Source organism: Cricetulus griseus, chromosome 2, assembly GCF_003668045.3.
Source record: "Cricetulus griseus strain 17A/GY chromosome 2, alternate assembly CriGri-PICRH-1.0, whole genome shotgun sequence".
Lineage (NCBI taxonomy): Eukaryota > Metazoa > Chordata > Mammalia > Rodentia > Cricetidae > Cricetulus > Cricetulus griseus.
This window is the reverse complement of record NC_048595.1, coordinates 88,565,655-88,583,594: the sequence shown is the minus strand read 5'-3', so window position 1 is coordinate 88,583,594 and position 17,940 is coordinate 88,565,655.

Below are 17,940 nucleotides of genomic sequence, written 5' to 3'. Positions count from 1 at the left end.
TCATCTGGAGTCTCAAGATGACGTGCCTACATGCCATCCTTAGGAAGCCCCTTCTACTGAATTCATTCACAGTTCAGTGTGTTTTCCTCCAAGCTGAGTTGTGTAACCTTCCTTGGCCACCTCCACTGATAAGCTGATGTATCATTTCTTACTATCAACACATGTCATTCATCAACCGTGTTTTGAAATGCATATATAAAGATAATATGCATACTATATGACTTTATCATTATTATGTAACACCACAAATTATATTTATAGTTAATATGCATTTTATTCATTTAAAAATTAACATTAGGGGCCTGGAAAGATGGCTCAGAGGTTAAGAGCACTAACTGCTCTTCCAGAGGTCCTGAGTTCAATTCCCAGCAACCACATGGTGGCTCACAACCATCCGTTATGAGATCTGGTGCCCTCTTCTGGTGTGCAGATATACATGGAAGCAGAATGTTGTATACATAATAAATAAATAAATAAATAAAATCTTTAAAAATATTAACATTAGTACTCAATACCACAAACTCAAAACAAGTTTTAAATTTAAAGAATCATGAAGATATATTCAAATCTGCTCAGTGAGAGATCTTTTCTCAAAAAAACAAACTAGTGTTGATGAGAAGGACAACCTACGCTCAATCCCTAGGACCCACATGGTGGAAAGACAACTGACTCCCTCAAATTGTTCTCTGACCTCCACACATTCTTTATGGCAGGAGCGCGCGCGCACACACATACACACGCACACACATACAGACATGAGTGCACACACACACAGCCTCAAGAAGCAGTGTTCATTACCTTTATTGCTAAAGTCATCTCTGATATTTCTATATACTATCTTAGTGTTTGTAATGTTGGCCATGTCCCATTGAATTAATGTTGTGACCCGTTAATCCTGTCATTCTCAAGATGTGGGTCACAACAAGATGTGGTGAATGGCAGGATGTGTACATGAAATCTCAGGTTGTCATTCCTCAGGTGCTGTCCCATTTTATTTTAGTTTATTTTTTGAGACAGTCTCTGGCTGGCAGCAGTGACTGTCCTGTCTCCACATTCCTAGTGCTGAGATTATAAACATGTACCACCAGACCTGGCTTTTTTTTCCCTAGTGTCTTCTGGGGATCAGACTCAGGTCCTCATCTTACAAAGCAAGCACTTTACTGACTGAGCTAATCCCTCCACCCCCAAAGAATCAATATGAGAACTGGCTAAAATATCTCCCGGCTCACACTATCACAGTTTTAGGATCCAAAGAAACTGTGAGCCTTCCACTAGGGAAGCTAGGTTGCAGAAAGGCTTTGCGTGCAGCCATCAGGGTAGGACCATCGACCAGGAGTATCCCTGTTATCTGATGTCGACTATAAGGGTGACAGATTTCTGTCTCTGCAGTCTTGGCTTTTGCCTCCAGTTAACAGAAGTTCACGCAAGGCTCACATCAAAGCATCCAAAGGCCACACAGAGGCTGTGGCTTCATCAAGCTTCCCAAATAGACAGCATGAGTGGCACTGTCCTTGCTTGCTTGCTAGTGATTGTGTCTCTAGCAAATGCTTGTGTGGCCAAATCTGAACCAAGACTTGCTTTCATTATAGGTTGTAGCAAGGTTATGCTGGTGTGATAGTCTGCACTTGCCTCAAACACCTTAGGGTAGCTAGTGTTAGCTAAGGGGTGTGAGGAGAGAACCTAAGAGCTCTGATTAGAAAACTAATGGCATTCAGCTCATAGACTCCATCTTCATTCCCAGATCTATATGCAGAGCAGTGAGTGCTAGAGAACTGGGTTACATAGAGGCCAAATGTGTGACAACATGACACACAGTACTGATAAGTGGAGTGTATAAGAGTGGTGGAGTGTATAAGGTAGGTTGAGTGTATAAGAGGTACTCCTGGCTCCCAGAGTTGAATTGGTAAGAAAAACTCAGCAAAAAGCTCTTGAAAGAAAGGTCATTTCACTTTGGATTGTAAAGGAAATAAAACACTCTCTTTTTTTTTTTTTTTTTTTTTTTTTTTTTTTTTTTTTTTTTTTTTTTGGTTTTTTGAGACAGGGTTTCTCTGTGTAGCTTTGGAGCCTATCCAGGCTGGCCTCGAACTCACAGAGATCCGCCTGCCTCTGCTTCCTGAGTGCTGGGATTAAAGACGTGCACCACCAACGCCCGGCTTTTTTTTTTTTTTTTTTTTTTTTTGGAAATAAAACACTCTTAAGCTGTCAGGCAGCCATGAGGCTTCCAAATCCATGGATCACATTTGAAACCATAGTGCATACAACAAGAAGTATTTCCTGGGCATTTTGTTCTATTTAAACATGGTATTTTAGTTAAGAAACAAACATTTTTTGGGATAACATTGAGGAAATACAGAAAAAAGTACATTTGAACCTAAACCTTTTCTTTCCTTTCTATTTTTTGTTTTGTTTTGGGGGGGTTGTTGATTTTGGGGGGTTGTTGTGGTTGGTTGTTTAGTTGGTTGGTTTTTCAAGACAGGGTTTCTCTGTGTAGCCCTGGTTGTTCTGGAACTTACTCTGTGGTCTAGACTAGCCTTGAACTCAGAGATCCACCTACCTCTGCCTCCTGAGGGCTGACATATAAGTCATGTACCACCACATGCAGCTGAACCTAAGATTTTTCATGTCTCTCTGCTGAGTCTCAGAACTTCCAGTGGGCCAAACAAAGACAAAGACCATAAGGGAATAACCATTGAAGAAAGAGCTGTCTGCATTGGAATGGTGTCTGGATGGAAGCTGGTTGTTGTAGTTCAAATCAAAAAAGACTCCCAGAGGCTGGGGTATTTGAACATTTGCTCTCCAATTGGTAGCACCATTTGTGGAAGTTTAGGAGGTACAGCTTTGCTGAAGGAAGTTCCTCATCTTGTGGTGATCCCCAACCATAAAATGTTTTCATTGCCACTTCATGACTGTAATTTTGTTGCTGTTATAAATTGTAATGTAAATATTTGATATGCAGGATATCTGATATGCTACCCCTTGAAATGGTTGTTCACCCTCAAAGGGGTTGTGACCTACAAGTTGAGAACCACTGATACAGATGATTAATTCTAGTCTGTTAGCAACAGACTGGATTCAGTGAACATACTTTGTTTCACCCATGAAGAATGTTAGTCTTTGTACCATGACCTCCAGATGTCCATTGCACAAACACAAGAAGATCAATGGACAGAGAGGCTAGCTGACCAGGCTAGCTAACACAGGTCAAGCAATCCATTGATCCAGCTGATGGAGTCTGTTGCAATTTGGATGAAAAATGGCCTTTATAGGTTCACATATTTGAACACTTGGTCCCAAACTGATACCACTGTTTTGAGAGGATATGGGACCTTTAGCTACATGGATAGGGGTGAGCCTTGAGTTTCATAGCCCAGACACAATTCCTGTTCCATATCTGTTTCCTGCTCTCAGATTGAGCAAGCAACCTCACACTCCTTCGGAAAGCAGCTCCCATCGCCAGGTCCTCCCTGCCACTGTGGACTGTACCCTCCAATTTGGGGCCAAAATAAACCCTCCCTGAAGCTTCTCCTTGTCAGGTATTTGGTCACAGCCTCAGGAAAGGTTGTTAGTCCAAAGCCCTCCTCCAAATAACCATTCCTCATCCAGCATTACTATAGAACATGAAGAGCCATGGCTTTGTTCTTGCTCTCAGGGGTCCATGCGCAAGACTTTTATCTACACATTTTTTCTTTGACTTCCAAATTTGCTCTTGGGGAGGGGGGTGTCTGATTAAGCAGCCAAACCATTTGCCAGTGCCCAGGACTCTGTATATCACCACTTCAGGCATTTACCCTTCATATAAAGTAACCACCAACTACATAGTTCATAGCTCAGTCCACTTCCTTCTGTGTCACACTGTCCTTTAAAGTCACCAACTTTCATGGCCATTCCCAAGTATTGTTTCCATCTGATCCTATGAGTTTGAAAGTCTGATATGCCCAGGCCATGATGGCAGCACCTGTTGTGTAATTGTCTAATGTCTTGTGGTCAGGACAGTGCTCGGACTGTTTCTCTGCTGCTGGAAATGTGCCCTCACCCTAGAACTATTCTGATGGTTACAACTGTCCAGTTGTAAAAGTTTGCCAGAAAAGTCTACACCTCATTGTTAGCCAGCACCTTCACTAATATCCTGAAACTTCTTGCTAGACTTTCTGCAAAGTTCTCTCTTGCCCTGCATTCCACTCTTAAGTGATAATAGTCCTAGATATTGTCCTACAAATCTATACATCTTGCTCAGCATTGTGACTTTTTTTTTTTTCATAGTAGTAGGTGAGACTTCTCTTAGGGGGCAATGCCCTAGTTTAGCCTCCAATGGATTCCAGAAAAAAGTCATTGATGTGGCAGGTCGTGTCTGTGGAGTTTGTCTCTCACCCTCTGACGTGTATGTGTCTTATTAGATTGTCCAAAGCACTTACAACTTCCTGCTCTTCGTGCCCAGTCTGTCGGATATTACTAAAAAAGAAGATCGGCATGAGGTACCACAACCTGTTACAATGAGCAATTCCTTGCAGATGATTGTTACAGCAGCAACAAGATAGTGTTTCTCTGTTCAGGGTAATGAGTTGCTAGTGTTTACCTTCCCATGCTAATATGAACTTACTTTGCACCTCCTAAGTGATGGATATTAAGAAAAACTCACTTGCTAAGCTAACAGCCACACACTTTGTACCAGAGACTATGCTGACCTACTCAGGAAAAGCCTCGCACGTCACTGTAGCATCTGCAACTGGGGGCTCTTGTCTGGTCTGATCCTATAGATACCATAGAATTCATAAAAGGAAGTCACATGGGAACATAGAGATGACCTTCATTCCTGTACTTCAAGATGGGGCTAGCTCCTGGTTTGACTCTGGTAATGTGACATTGGTTTTCATTATTATTTTGATTAAAGAAAGATGCCAAGTAGGTGTCCACATTAAGAGCCTAGCACCTGGCCCTTTCTTCCACAGTAGCACAATATGAAGCATGCCTCAAAAGTGTCATCTCAGGGAATGAGAAGAAGGGGTGCTTGCCCGTCAACTCTCAATTGATCACTATCAGGGTTTGTCCCCTAAGCTTCAATACTCAGCCCTTCCAGATTTTTCCTACATGAGACATAAGTTATCTCCATATGATGAATATGATGCAGCTAAATTGACATATAATGAAAATAACATCTGCACAAGCTAATTTTACAGCTATGATAAAAGAAACCATGAGGTTATATACACAAGGTACCCTATAGTAGAGTATATTAACAATCATACTGCTTATTAATTACTACCTCTCCACATTGTGTGATCCATTAATGATTGTTACTGCTAAAGTCTCCTGTTGAGCAACACCTAACTTCATGGGCCATTAAGTAAAACTAAATCTTCTACCAGCCCACAGTCCGTAGAATTCTCATGTTTCCCCAAGTAAAGAAAGAGGGGATGGAAAGTTCCTAGCAGTTTCATATATCCTGGAATGGGAATTGTGTGAGTTTTCCTAGGGAGACATAAACCAATTTCTAGTCTGTTCACCCCATATAGAGTACCAATAACAAGCCAAAGAAATGACTCCACCAATCTAGCTTAGGGAACCCGTGAGTTTGTTGGGGTTACTTACAGAAGAACAGATGTCTCAAAGAAAGATAGCAGTTATACTACTGAAAAGTCCATCCCAGCATGGGCCACGACTTACAAAAACTCAATGCCTAAAGTTCCTGCACAGCTTGCAAATCAGATGGTGTCCTCTCCTTTACAATTAGACCTGGGGTGGGGGGAGGGAGCCTTGTGCAGTTTGTTTCAAGAGCCTCCTAAGACTCCAGAGTTTGCCTCCTGCGTCTTATAAAGTTTGCTTACCCCCTGAGTCTTAAGGAGTTACCCTCCAAAAGAGGATATTTCAGTTTGGAGGATATCATCTTTCCCGTGGCTGTGACCAAATACCTGACAAGCAGAAGCTTCAGGAAGGGTTTATTTTGGCTCACAGTTGGAGGGTACAGTCCACAGCGGCAGGAAAGGCATGGCAATGGGGGTTGCTTTCAGGTATTTCGTATTCCAGCTAGGTAGAACCTAAATGGAGGAAGTGACTGGATAGAGGATGAATTTTGACTTTTATAGCCCAGACACACTTCCTGTTCCATATATGCTTCCTGTTCTCCTTGGATTGGAGCAAGCAGCCTCACATTCAACAGAATGTCCCAGCTGTTGATCAAATTGAAAAGGAAACAGTCTATTTCATGTGAACTGCAGAAAACAGAGAAAAACAGCAGCTACCTTGAGACATGTTAGGTAAGGCAGGCTCCCAAAAGATATGGCATTGAAATTAGCACTACATTAAATTATAAAATTTAAAAGGTAAACATGGCTATTATCTTTAGCTAACAGAAATCTGGCTTGTTAGAGAAAGAAAACAAAAAAAACAGAAACAAACAAACAAAAAAACCTTTCCTTTCACTAATTGCATGAGAGAAATCTCCTGGCAACTGGTCGTAAATCCTTGTAGTTTAAATGACTGGCCCATAGGCTCATATATTTGGATAAATGGTCTCTAGTTGGTGGAACTGTTGGGACGGAGGTATAAAACTGGAGATGGGCTTTGAGATTTCACGAGATTTGAGCCATTCCCAGATGTGGATGCTCAGCTGTTGCTCACCATGCCTTTGCTCCACCCGCATGGACACTGACACTCTGGGACCAGGAGCCCAATTAAGCACTTTGCTTTTTAAGTTGCCTTGATCAAGATGCTTTTGTCACAGTGGTAGAAAGGATCCTAAAATATGTGATTAGCTTTAATCTGGTGCTAGAAGCCACTGGGTTCCACGAGGTGTAGTGTCACACCAGAAGAGGAAGCTTGGGAGTTGTGGCTGGTCCAGGCTCCAAGCTACAGAGCTGTTTCTCTGAGCAACAGCTGGAAAAGGAAGTGAAAAAACTTGAAGGGAGAGGCATGATTAGGTTAAAAAAAATGTGCTTGGCATAAACAGAGAAGCTCATTCGAAACTTCTGATCCATGGGTTTCTTCTTTTGCTTTGACCCAAATTGTAGGAGAGCAGGGGATTCTCTCTACAGCCTTCATGACTGATGTCTAAACCTTTACACAGTGCTGCTTTTTTTTTTTTTTTTTTTAGGTCCTAAGCCCTTTGAGTAGCTAGGAAAATCCAGTGCCATGTTTGTAAGTTTGTCTGAAACAAATGGTCACTACTGCTATAGGCAGTTCTCCAGAAAGGTTAGAGTCGTCAGTCAACAGTTGAAAGGGTATGTTTCTCCTTTTTGCATACCTGCCTGTTCTGAACTTCTCTATGAGTATGCTCTGGCAGAGTCTGGTTTTTTTTGTTTGTTTGTTTTTTTGTTTTTTTTTTGTTTGTTTGTTTCTTCAGGTCTTCATTTCAGTTAGCAAGTTAAAAACAAAAAACAAAAAAACATCCTCCAGCAATACAAAATCCGAGTTTAGTTGCCCTAGTTTATTAACTGTGAAACTTATCTTCCTCTTCTTAGAACACCACATAAATAACAAACACCATGTCAGAAACTGATCATGTCATTTTTTTCATAGTCCCTCCAGGCTTGCTTTCACCCATATATTATTGAAAGGTTGTTAGTGGAGGGAGGGACATACTTCAAGGAGGCATTAAAATGGATTGTTGGGGAGTAGGAAGTTTTTAATGTCACAGACAGACAGAGACAAATCAAGCAGAGACACCACAGATAGAGAGACTACAGTATAGCAAGGACTCCAAAGGAAAGCTTGGGCCTCAACACCAGAGACAAACAGTATGGCATTCAGTCACAATAATTTTATCATCAACAGAATAAGTACAATTAAGGGGGTGAATGATAGGTATATGTTGTACCTTCCTCCAATTCACTTGGTTCAAAGAAAACTGTAAATAGTGATACATTCTTCCCCTCAATTCAAGCACGGTCATATGATACAAGCTGACCAACCAATATGTCCCATCCCTTTGGTCCTTGTACATGGGTCAAAGATAGACTCATATAAAGATAGCTAGCCCCAGAACTAGAAAAAAAAACATCCTGAGTGAGGTAACCCAAAACCAGAAAGACAAATATAATATGTACTCACTCATAAGTGGATACCAGACATAAAACAAAAGGTACCCAGCCTACAATCCATAACCCCAGAGAAGCTTGAACCCTCTTCCAGAAACAGATGGAAGCAGATGCAAAAATCCACAACTAACCAATGGGTCAAGCTCCTGGAGTACAATGGAAGTGAGGGAAGAGTGATAATATGAACAAAGGAGTCAAGACCAGGAGGGGAAATCCACAGAATCAGCTGACCTATGCTAGTGAGAGATCACTGACTCAGGTCTGACAAATGGGGAACCTGCATAAGAACAAACTAGACTCCCTTAATATAGGTGACAATGGTGTGACTGGAACAATATATGAGGCCACTGGCAGTGGGTCCAAGACCTAACACTAAAGCACAAACTGACTTAGTGGAACCCATCTATATGGAGAGAAACCATGTCCAGCCTAGACGAAGGTGTGTGGGAGTGGAGAGGTGCCTTGGTCTTGCCTCAACGAGATGATGGGACAGACTTAGTAGACTTCCTAGAGGAGGGAGGCCTTACCCTCTCCGAGGAGCATATGAGAGAAGGGAGGAGTGGAGGGAGTAGGAGGAGAGGAGGGAGTGGGAACTGGGATTGGAATATAAAAAAATAAATTAATTTTAAAAAGAGGAAAAAAAGCAAAAGGTAGCCCAGCCCATTAGAATCTTCTCCAGGACTTCTCTGCCAGAATAATTAAAACAGAATACCCTTGTCCAACAGAGTCAATCACTGGGCTTCTTCATGAAGCCAGAGATGCTGCAAAATTTCCAAATCATATGAGCCAATAAATTTCCTATATTTCAGAGTTACTTTTTCTTGAATCTAAGTCTTGACGACATTTCTGCAGATGAGAACTCCATAGATGTGTCCTGGTGAGTAACTGTAGTAAACCTTTTGCCAGCCACCAGTTCATAAATAAGACATGGAAACTTATTATTAATCATGAAAGCTTGGCCTTTAGCTTAGGCTTGCCTCAACTAACTCCTATAGCTTAAATTAACCCATTTATATTAATCTACATTTTGCCACATGACATTATCTATCTTCCATCTTACACCTCCTGTTTCCTCTGTCTGTCTGGTGAAATCTCTTGACTAGATTCCTCCTTCCAGTTTATCTCTCTTTGCTCCCTATTGTCTCCTGCCTAGCTATTGGCCATTTAGTTTTTTATTAAACCAATTAGAAGGCACCTTAGGCAGAGACACATCTTTAGAATGTAAACAAATATCCCACAACACGTAGTGGGAAGTATAAAAGGAGGAAAGGGCAATGCAGAGCTGGTGTGAACCTTTCTTCAGATTCCAGGAAATGCTTTCGCTGTCCTACCATCCTTAAGTAGGTGTCAGAGATGCTTAAGATTAGAAGTAGCTATAATTCTTGTATGCCAGGATGGCCTCCAACTTGATATGTAGCCAAGACCAGAGTGCCAGAGCTGGGAATCAAGTCCAGGTTTCATGTGTGCTAGGCAAGTACTCTATCAACTGAATTGTACCTGATAAAGCAGTAATTATTGATTCCTATTTTAATCATTCACACAAGCCAGAGTCTAGACCAAGTGTCAGCTGCCATGTAACTGGCCCACACAGTCCATTCTAAAATTCACCCATCCAGTTGATCTTATTGATCTACCAAGATATGAGTTGGGAGCACAGCTGCAGTGAATCAAGACTAACATCACCTCAGTAAAGACTTTGCAGAGGGTTAATCCTTAGGGTTTCAAAGAAGCAAGGGGAGAAGCTGAACAAAGCTCTGACCTCACGTGTCTAGATTCTGTGCACAAGGATGAATCATCAAGCCATAGTAAACAGAGCCACAGTACGTGAGCAGCTTCTACGTACTGTTCACACACCACGTGTTTTTTCATCCAATTCTCACAACTACTCTGTAAAGCAGGAGGTTTTCGCCCATATTGACACAGGGAAACAGAGGCTCCAAGGTTTGCACAGGTGACAAAATTGGTCCTTGGATGACCTTGGAGCCAAGCTCAACACTAGCTTGCTGTTGATGGCCTATGCTCTTCCAAAATTGTTCCCCTCCAATAGCATTAGGAGACTACCTACAGCTATGGCATTCCTTGAGGAAGACATGGAAAGAAATCCAGTCACACTCACAAATGCTGCAGTATTGTTTAGTGTTCTGAAAGGAGGCTGAATTTCTTTCATGCTTTTTTTTACTTTTTCTTCTTTTTTTCTTTCTTTCTTTCCTTCCTTCCTTCTTTCTTTTTCATGATAGCTATCTTTCTACCATCTATGTGTGCTGGTGCAGTATAAGATTTAAAAAAAGATTTGAAAAAAAAGGTGGCTGGAGAGACAGTGGTGGGTACTGGGAACAGAAATCTTATATCTTTTGGTTGTGACTCATCTCTCCAGCCACCACTCCTCCCCCCACCTAAGGGGAACCTTAAAATGCTTTGATAAAAAAAATCTCAGTTCACTGGGAAACCAGCATAGGACTGATCCAGACCTATGATCTGAACATGGGTATCAGTGAGGAGGTCTCAGAAATCTATGGGGCCTCTTGTAGTAGATCACTACTTATCCCTAGCATAGAAATGGACTTTGGGAGCCCATTTCACATAGAGGGATACTTCCTCAGCCTAGACACAAAGGGGAAGGCCTAGACCCTATCCCAAAGGCTATGACAAACTCTGAAGATCCCCCACGGAAGGCCTCACCCACCCTAGGGAGCAGAAAGGGTATGAGATAGATAGGGTGTTAGTGTGGGGGGCAGGGGAAGAGGGGAGGGAGAGGGAACTGGGAATGACATGTAAAAAATTGGGAAAAAATCTCAGTTCAGAGCTGGGTGATGGTGGCACACATTTTTAATCATAGCACTCAGGAGGCAGAGGCAGGTGGATTTCTGTGAGTTCAAGTACAGCCTGAACTACAGATCGAGTTCCAGGACAGCCAAGGCTATTCACATTTTTGTTTTGTTTTAAGTTTTCCTTTATTTTTATTTGTATGTTATATGGGTATTTTGCCTGCATGTAGGTCTGTGCACTGAGTGCCCATGGAGGCCAGAAGAGGGCATTGGCCCCTCTGTGACTGGAATTGCAAATGGTTGTGAGTCACCATACAGGTTCTAGAAATCAAACCTAAATCCTTAAATCTGGCTCATCTAGAAGAGCAGCCAGTACTCTTAACCTATATGTGTATGTATATATGTATGCTATATATGTGTATATATAATACAATATATGTGTATATATTATTAGTTCTTAGGGAATTTTGTATGTTTTCATTGTATTCACCCCTTCTCCAACTCCTTCTCTCATATCCATCCCCCATTCCCTATCTACCAACTTTGTGTCTTTTTCTTTTTTTTTTTTAAATCAATGAAGTCCAATTTGTGCTGCTTATATATTTGGACTTGTGAACTTCTACTGGAGCACAGACAACTTGGCAGGGGCTCCACTCTGAAAGAAAGCTGCCTCTCTCTCCTAACAGTTATCACTTGCCAGTAGCTCTGTGGTTAGCAGTTGGGACTTTGTGTCCACTTGTCCTCTCCATGCTGGGAGTTGTTCTGGCTTGGGCTTGCACAGGTCTTACACATGCTGTCACAAGATCTGTGAGGTTCATATGTGCAGCTGCACTGCTGAAACTCACACCCCCCAACACACACGCGCTCGAGCACACACACACACACTCCTGACTTAGTGAAAGTTATCTTCTAGCTTGTGGTTATGTCAAATTCTTCATTCATTTACAAATTCTGTTTTCATCCTTAACTAAAAATGTTTACATGTTTTTGATGGAATGAATTTTATTCACAGATTCCTCAGTTACCCCATACTGTCAGAAGGACCTAACAATTATCTTCCCAGTGTTTCTCCTTAGGAGATTATGAAAGAAAGAACAACAAAAAATGGAATTCCTCTAATTACTTTGTGCTGGTTTGTGCCCCTGTAAATCTGCCTCATCTTGGAGACTGAGCCACCTGGGATGGTTTCTTTAGCAGGACACAGTAACACCTGTGAAGAGGCAGCCAACTGCCAGGTAGAGACCATACAAGCCTGGTGGCAGGGCAAACCAGAATAGCTCTGGGAGCCCCACCTCCCCGAGTATGTTATTTGCAGCGTTATCAGGGGGATTGCGTGAGATAGCATACATGAAAAACTCTTGCTTAGCAGTGAGGTGCTGTGCAAATGTGAGCTGTTAGAACCAGGTGGTGTGTGCCAGAGAGATTACCTTTTGCCAGGGGGTAATCATTTCAGTTTATATAACACTTTTCACTCCAGGAGCCCCAAGCCCTTGTGAATATTACCCTAAGAAACATCACTTGAAATGAAACACACACAAACAAACAGAGTCTAACAAATGGAGGTACCAATTACCACGACGATGACAGTCTTAAATGAGAACATCAACATTTTGACATATCAACTCTGGAGGATGCTGCCTCTGTGGTCCCAACACCTTCAGAGGGGGGAGAATCAATTCTCCATGTTAATGTTTTCCCATCAGTGTCGACTGTTTGGCTGAACTGAGAAGACAGAAACAGAAATAGAAAAAACATCTTAAAATATGCATTTATTTCCCTGTAGCAGTACATCAGAAAACTCAACTGTAACTCCGAGTCTTAAGAGTCTCTCTCTCTCTGTCTCTCTCTGTCTCTGTCTCTCTCTCTCTCTCTCTCTCTCTCTCTCTCTCTCTCTCTCTCTCTTTCTCTCTCTTTCTTCTTTTTGTTTTGTTTTTGATTTTTGTTTTTCAGTGGTAAAGAGAGAGAAGAAAAGCTGTCCTTATTACAATGATCAAACCCCGAGACAAAGAAGCCAAGGTAAGTTAAGACACCAATTAGAGCACTGGCAGTCTGTGTGAATTGGGCTCAGTCCAAACAACGGTGCAAATGGATTTGAGGATGTGGAGAAGGGGATGCCGAGGGGGCTGGGAAGACAGAGCTGCCAAAATATAAGACAGGGAGGCTTAGCGAAATTGCCCCTGGCGCTCTGGAGGCAGTTTAATCAGGCAGAGCCCTGAACATTCCCATGCACCAGTCCCATTGTGTGTGCTCCCTTGCAGATCTGGCTTCTGGCTCTCTCCCTTTGTTTGGGTAGCTAGGCATGAAAAGAAATCATCTGCAACCAGAGCTCCACTTCATTCTCAGTTCCTCTCTGGAAACGGCTGTTGGCATGGTGAAATGTGCTGTGAAAAGGCCACGCTTGTGACTGATCAAAACGTGGAATTTCAGACCCTCCATCGGGCGCCTTTGTGGACAAAACCAAACTGATTCTCCGAAAGTGACAGAAGAGCCCTGCACTTCTGAAGTAATTTGTGTCGCCCAGCACCACAGTATTCTAGCCAGTGACAAACAGGAGCCCCCGACAATTTGTCTTCTCTGTCTTGGCAAAGGCAATGATAGCTGGGTTGCTTCTCGCTGTTGAAAAAAAAAAAAAAAAACACTAGTCACTCTTCTCTGTCCCTCTGCCTGTAGCCGAAGGTCAGCTCACATTACTGACTGAACTGTCTGGAATCCGATGAAGAACTAGGGGAGTTCAGTAGAGAGGCTTAAAGATATAGGATCGTTTTACTCACACACCAGCACTTAAATCAGAGCATGGTACTCACTGAATAACCAGGGTAGAAAAAGACTGGAAAATATAAATTCAGATAAACACTTCATTCTTCTGCTTTCAATACTTTCTGTGCCCAATCATTTTTATGTCCACCCTCCCCGCATACCCTGAGTCAGGAAAGCCACTGTACAATATTATAGTTGCTTTTTTAAACTCATTTTTAAAAAATCAACATACAGTGAGGGGTTTCGTGATGAAACCTTCATACATATGTCATTATATTTTGTTCTTACCCCTTTCTCTACTGCCCTCCCGTCTCCTTTGCTGGGCTCCCATCGATTCCCCTTTCCCTCCCAAACATACCCACACTCTCTTCGCTTGTCACATGTATTCTGTTACCTGCTCTTCACCCCTTAAAATCTCTTCCTTCCTCCCCATTTTTTTTTGTTTTTTGTTTTTGTTTGTTTGTTTGTTTGTTTTTGAGACAGGGTTTTCTCTGTGTAGCTCTGGCTGTCCTGGAACTCAATTTGTAGACAAGGCTGGCCTCAAACTCAGAGATCCAACTGCCTCTGCCTCCAGAGTACTGGGACTAAAGACATGTGCCACCTCTGCCCAGCCCATTGTCATCTTTCTACTTTCATGGCCTAACACACACACACACACATACACACACACACACACACACACACACACACACACACACACACATATACACACAGAGAGACACATACAAACCTCATTTCTGCACATAAGAAAAAATATGAACTATGTTTTCTTTTTGCTTAATGATCTCCAGTTCTATTCTTTTTCCTACAAATATCATGATTTCATTCTTCTTTATGGCTAAAAGGAAATTCATTATGAATACGGACATTTTCTTTATTTTTAATTTATTTTTTCAATTTCTTGAAGGAATACATTTTTATTTTTAATCATGTATGTATGTGTGTTTGTGTGAGTATACACCATGTATGTGCATGCATGAGGAGGCTAGAAGAGGGAGGCAGATTCCTGGAGCTGATGCTATTGTTGGTTGGGGGCATCCAGATGTGGGTGGGTGCTGGGAACCGAACTCTGAGCTTCATCAAGAGCAGCACACACTCCTAACACTAGACCATCTGTCCAACCCAAGTACCCGTATACTGCACAAAATTCCCCCTTTCATCTCATTCCCCTTCCTCCCTTGTATTCCCCTAGACAATTTCTGTTTTGCATTAATATATGCACATATGCTTTTGTGTATCTATATAAGATCTAGGAACCACAAATGAAATAAAAAAGAAATCCAACATTTGTCTTTCAGAGATTGGTTTAATAGGCTTAATATGATTGCCTGCAAATATATCCATTTTCTAGCAAACAAAATTCCATCATATATTTTTTTTTCTTTAGCCATTCCTCTGTTGCTAGACACCTAGTTGGTTCCATAACTTCCCTATTTGCTGCAAATATTTGCAAATGAATGTTTAAATATCTCAGTTGTTGGAGTTCCTCAGGAGTAGTACAGCTGGTCATATGATAGATAGTACTTTTGACTTTAAGTTTTTGAGAACCTTTTATGCTAATTCCTATGGAAGCAGGATGGGTTTACATTCCCAACAACAGTGTATACTGGTTCCCTTCTGTCCACATCTATACCAGCCAGCACCTGATGCTGCTTCTTTCTTCTTAGTATAGGTGCTGCCAAAGCAGCATGAATTTTTTTATATATTTATTCTCAGTTATGTGTATGTTAGGGAGTGGACATGGATGCTGGAATGGAAGGTGGGTCCACTTCCGGAACACTAAGCATTCGGAACCACTGGTGCATCTCTCAGGCCCAGGATATTCTTTCCTTAATGACTAGATGACCACGTTCTGACTGCAGTAAGATCAAATCTCTATTTAAAATACTCACTTCATGGGCTGGAGAGATGGCTCAGAGGTTAAGAGCACTGGACTGCTCTTCCAGAGGTCCTGAGTTCAATTCCCAGCAACCGCATAGTGGCTCACAACCATCTATCATGAGATCTGGTGCCCTCTTCTGGTGTGCAGGCAAATATGCAGACAGAACACTGTATATGGAATAAATATAAGTAAATAAATTTAAAAAAACCTATCCTTTAAAAAAAATCACTTCTATTTTAAAGTGTATAAAGTGTTTTGCCTCTATGTGTAAAAGGACACCACGTATGTATCTGCTCCCTGAAGAGGTAGGAAGAGGACATTGGATTCTCTGGAATTGGAGTTATACATACTTTTAAACCACCATGTAGATGCTGGGAATCTAAGCCGAGCCCTCTGCAAGAGCAGTAAGTGCTCTTAACCGCTGAGCCACCTCTCCAGACCTTCAATGTAGTTTTTATTTGCATTTCTTTGATGGCTGATGAGGATGAACATTTTTTAAATATGTTTACTAGCCATTTGTGTGTCCTCTTTTGTGAACTGTCTGTTCATTGATCCATTTGTTGATTAGGTTGTTTGAATTTTTGGTGTTCATGTATTTTGTTTTTTATTATATGTACATATGTACTGTTTTTTATATTCTAGATATCAATCTTCTATCAGAAGTTTTTTAGTTACTATTCAGTTGCTGTGATAAAATAGCATAAACAAAAACAACCTATGGAAGAAAAAGTTTTACTGTGACTGTCTATCATGGCATTGGAAGCCGGGCAGAAGGTAGCCAGAACAGGAAACTGGGAGATAATATCTTCAACAGCAAACCAATGTAGCAAGAGGGAACTGGAAATGCGGGCCTAAGCTATGAACTCCTGGAACCTGCCCCCAGTGATGTACTTCCTCCAGCAAGACTCTGCCTCTTACACATGCCACAATCTTCCCAAACAGTGCCACCAACCAGGGGCCAACATTCAAACAGGTGATCCTGTGTGGGACATGTCTCATTGAAACCAGAAGTCACAGGAACTGGGGATGACGGGGGGCCTCTAAAAAGTAGGAGGCTGGGTGGAATTGAACATAGGACAGTTGACTAGAAGCTTGCTTTTTTTTTATAAATGTTTTTATTTAAATTAAAAACAATGGGCGTTGGGGGCACATGCCTTTAATCCCAGCACTCAGGAGGCAGAGGCAGGCAGATCTCTGTGAGTTTGAAGCCATCCTGGTCTACAGAATAAGTTCCAGGACAGGCTCCAAAGCCACAGAGAAAAAATAAACAAACAAACAAACAAAAAAAAGAATTAGCTAGTAACAAGCCTGAGCTGTTGACCTACCATTTATATTAATATTAAGTCTCTCTGGGAGTGGCTGCCAGGACAGGAAAACTCTGTCTACATTTCCTACCACAGATGCCACAGGATGCTAGCACAAACATCTTCTGAATTAGGGACTACCAGGCACAGCTGAGGAGGAAGTGAAGTTCAAGTAAACTGAAAGACAAAGTGGCACATCACTTAGTAAGCCCAACTCCACCTCCATCTTCATGAAGGTTTGGACTTATTTGTTTCCTATTGCTGTGATAAAATCCTCTGGCAAAAGAAACTTAAGGAGGAAAGGGGTTTGTTTTGGTTTGGTTTGGTTTGGTTTGGTTTTTCTGGCACATGAAGGTATAGGCCATCATGACAAAAAGTTCAAGGTGCCAGGAGCTTGAAACAGCTGTTCACATCATAACCACAGTCATGGAGCACAGAGTAATGAATACATGATTACTACTTGGTTTCCCTTTTCCATTCACACGGTCCAGGATCTGATGCTTAGGGAATGGCTCCTCTCACAGGGGATAATTCCCCACAGGCATGCCTGTCACAAGAGTTTCAAAATACTGTCATACAAACTCAAAATTACAAACAACAAAGAGAAAGCCAGTCTCAAAAACTTTTGGACAAGAATGGTACCATTAATAGCAACCCTAAGAGCTGATCCTGGCTTATTCTCACTCAGTCCTCTCTCTGTATAGCTCCAAATGTGTGGTTTTATGGTTCTGATTGTACGTATGGGTTCCTTTTTATATAGTGCTTTGTTTCTTTAAATATAGCATCTCCATGGGCTACAGTAATTCGAGAAATGTCCTTGGTTCTCAGTCTAAAATGATACCCAAAATTGCCTTAGCAAAGGAAAAGAGCACCATGGACCGTGACCCAGGACCCTTTGTTCTTTTGATAGTACTTTACTCTCAATTTGGTCTTCTTTTTTTGATTGATACTGAAATGGGAACTGTAGCACCCATCCCCAAATATATTCATAATTCTTACAGCCTAGCTAAAAATTGATTTTTATCACTCTCCTTTCTGTGCTGGTGATTGGAGGAACAATTGAACCATGAGCTTGGTTTGATGATTAAGTAAATGGCTTGGTGACATTTGGAAAGGCAGTTTTCCAGCCCTCCAATTGCCACAAAACTGCAGACATGAATAATGAAGCCTGGGTAGTCACTGAGTTCACACACCAGACATCT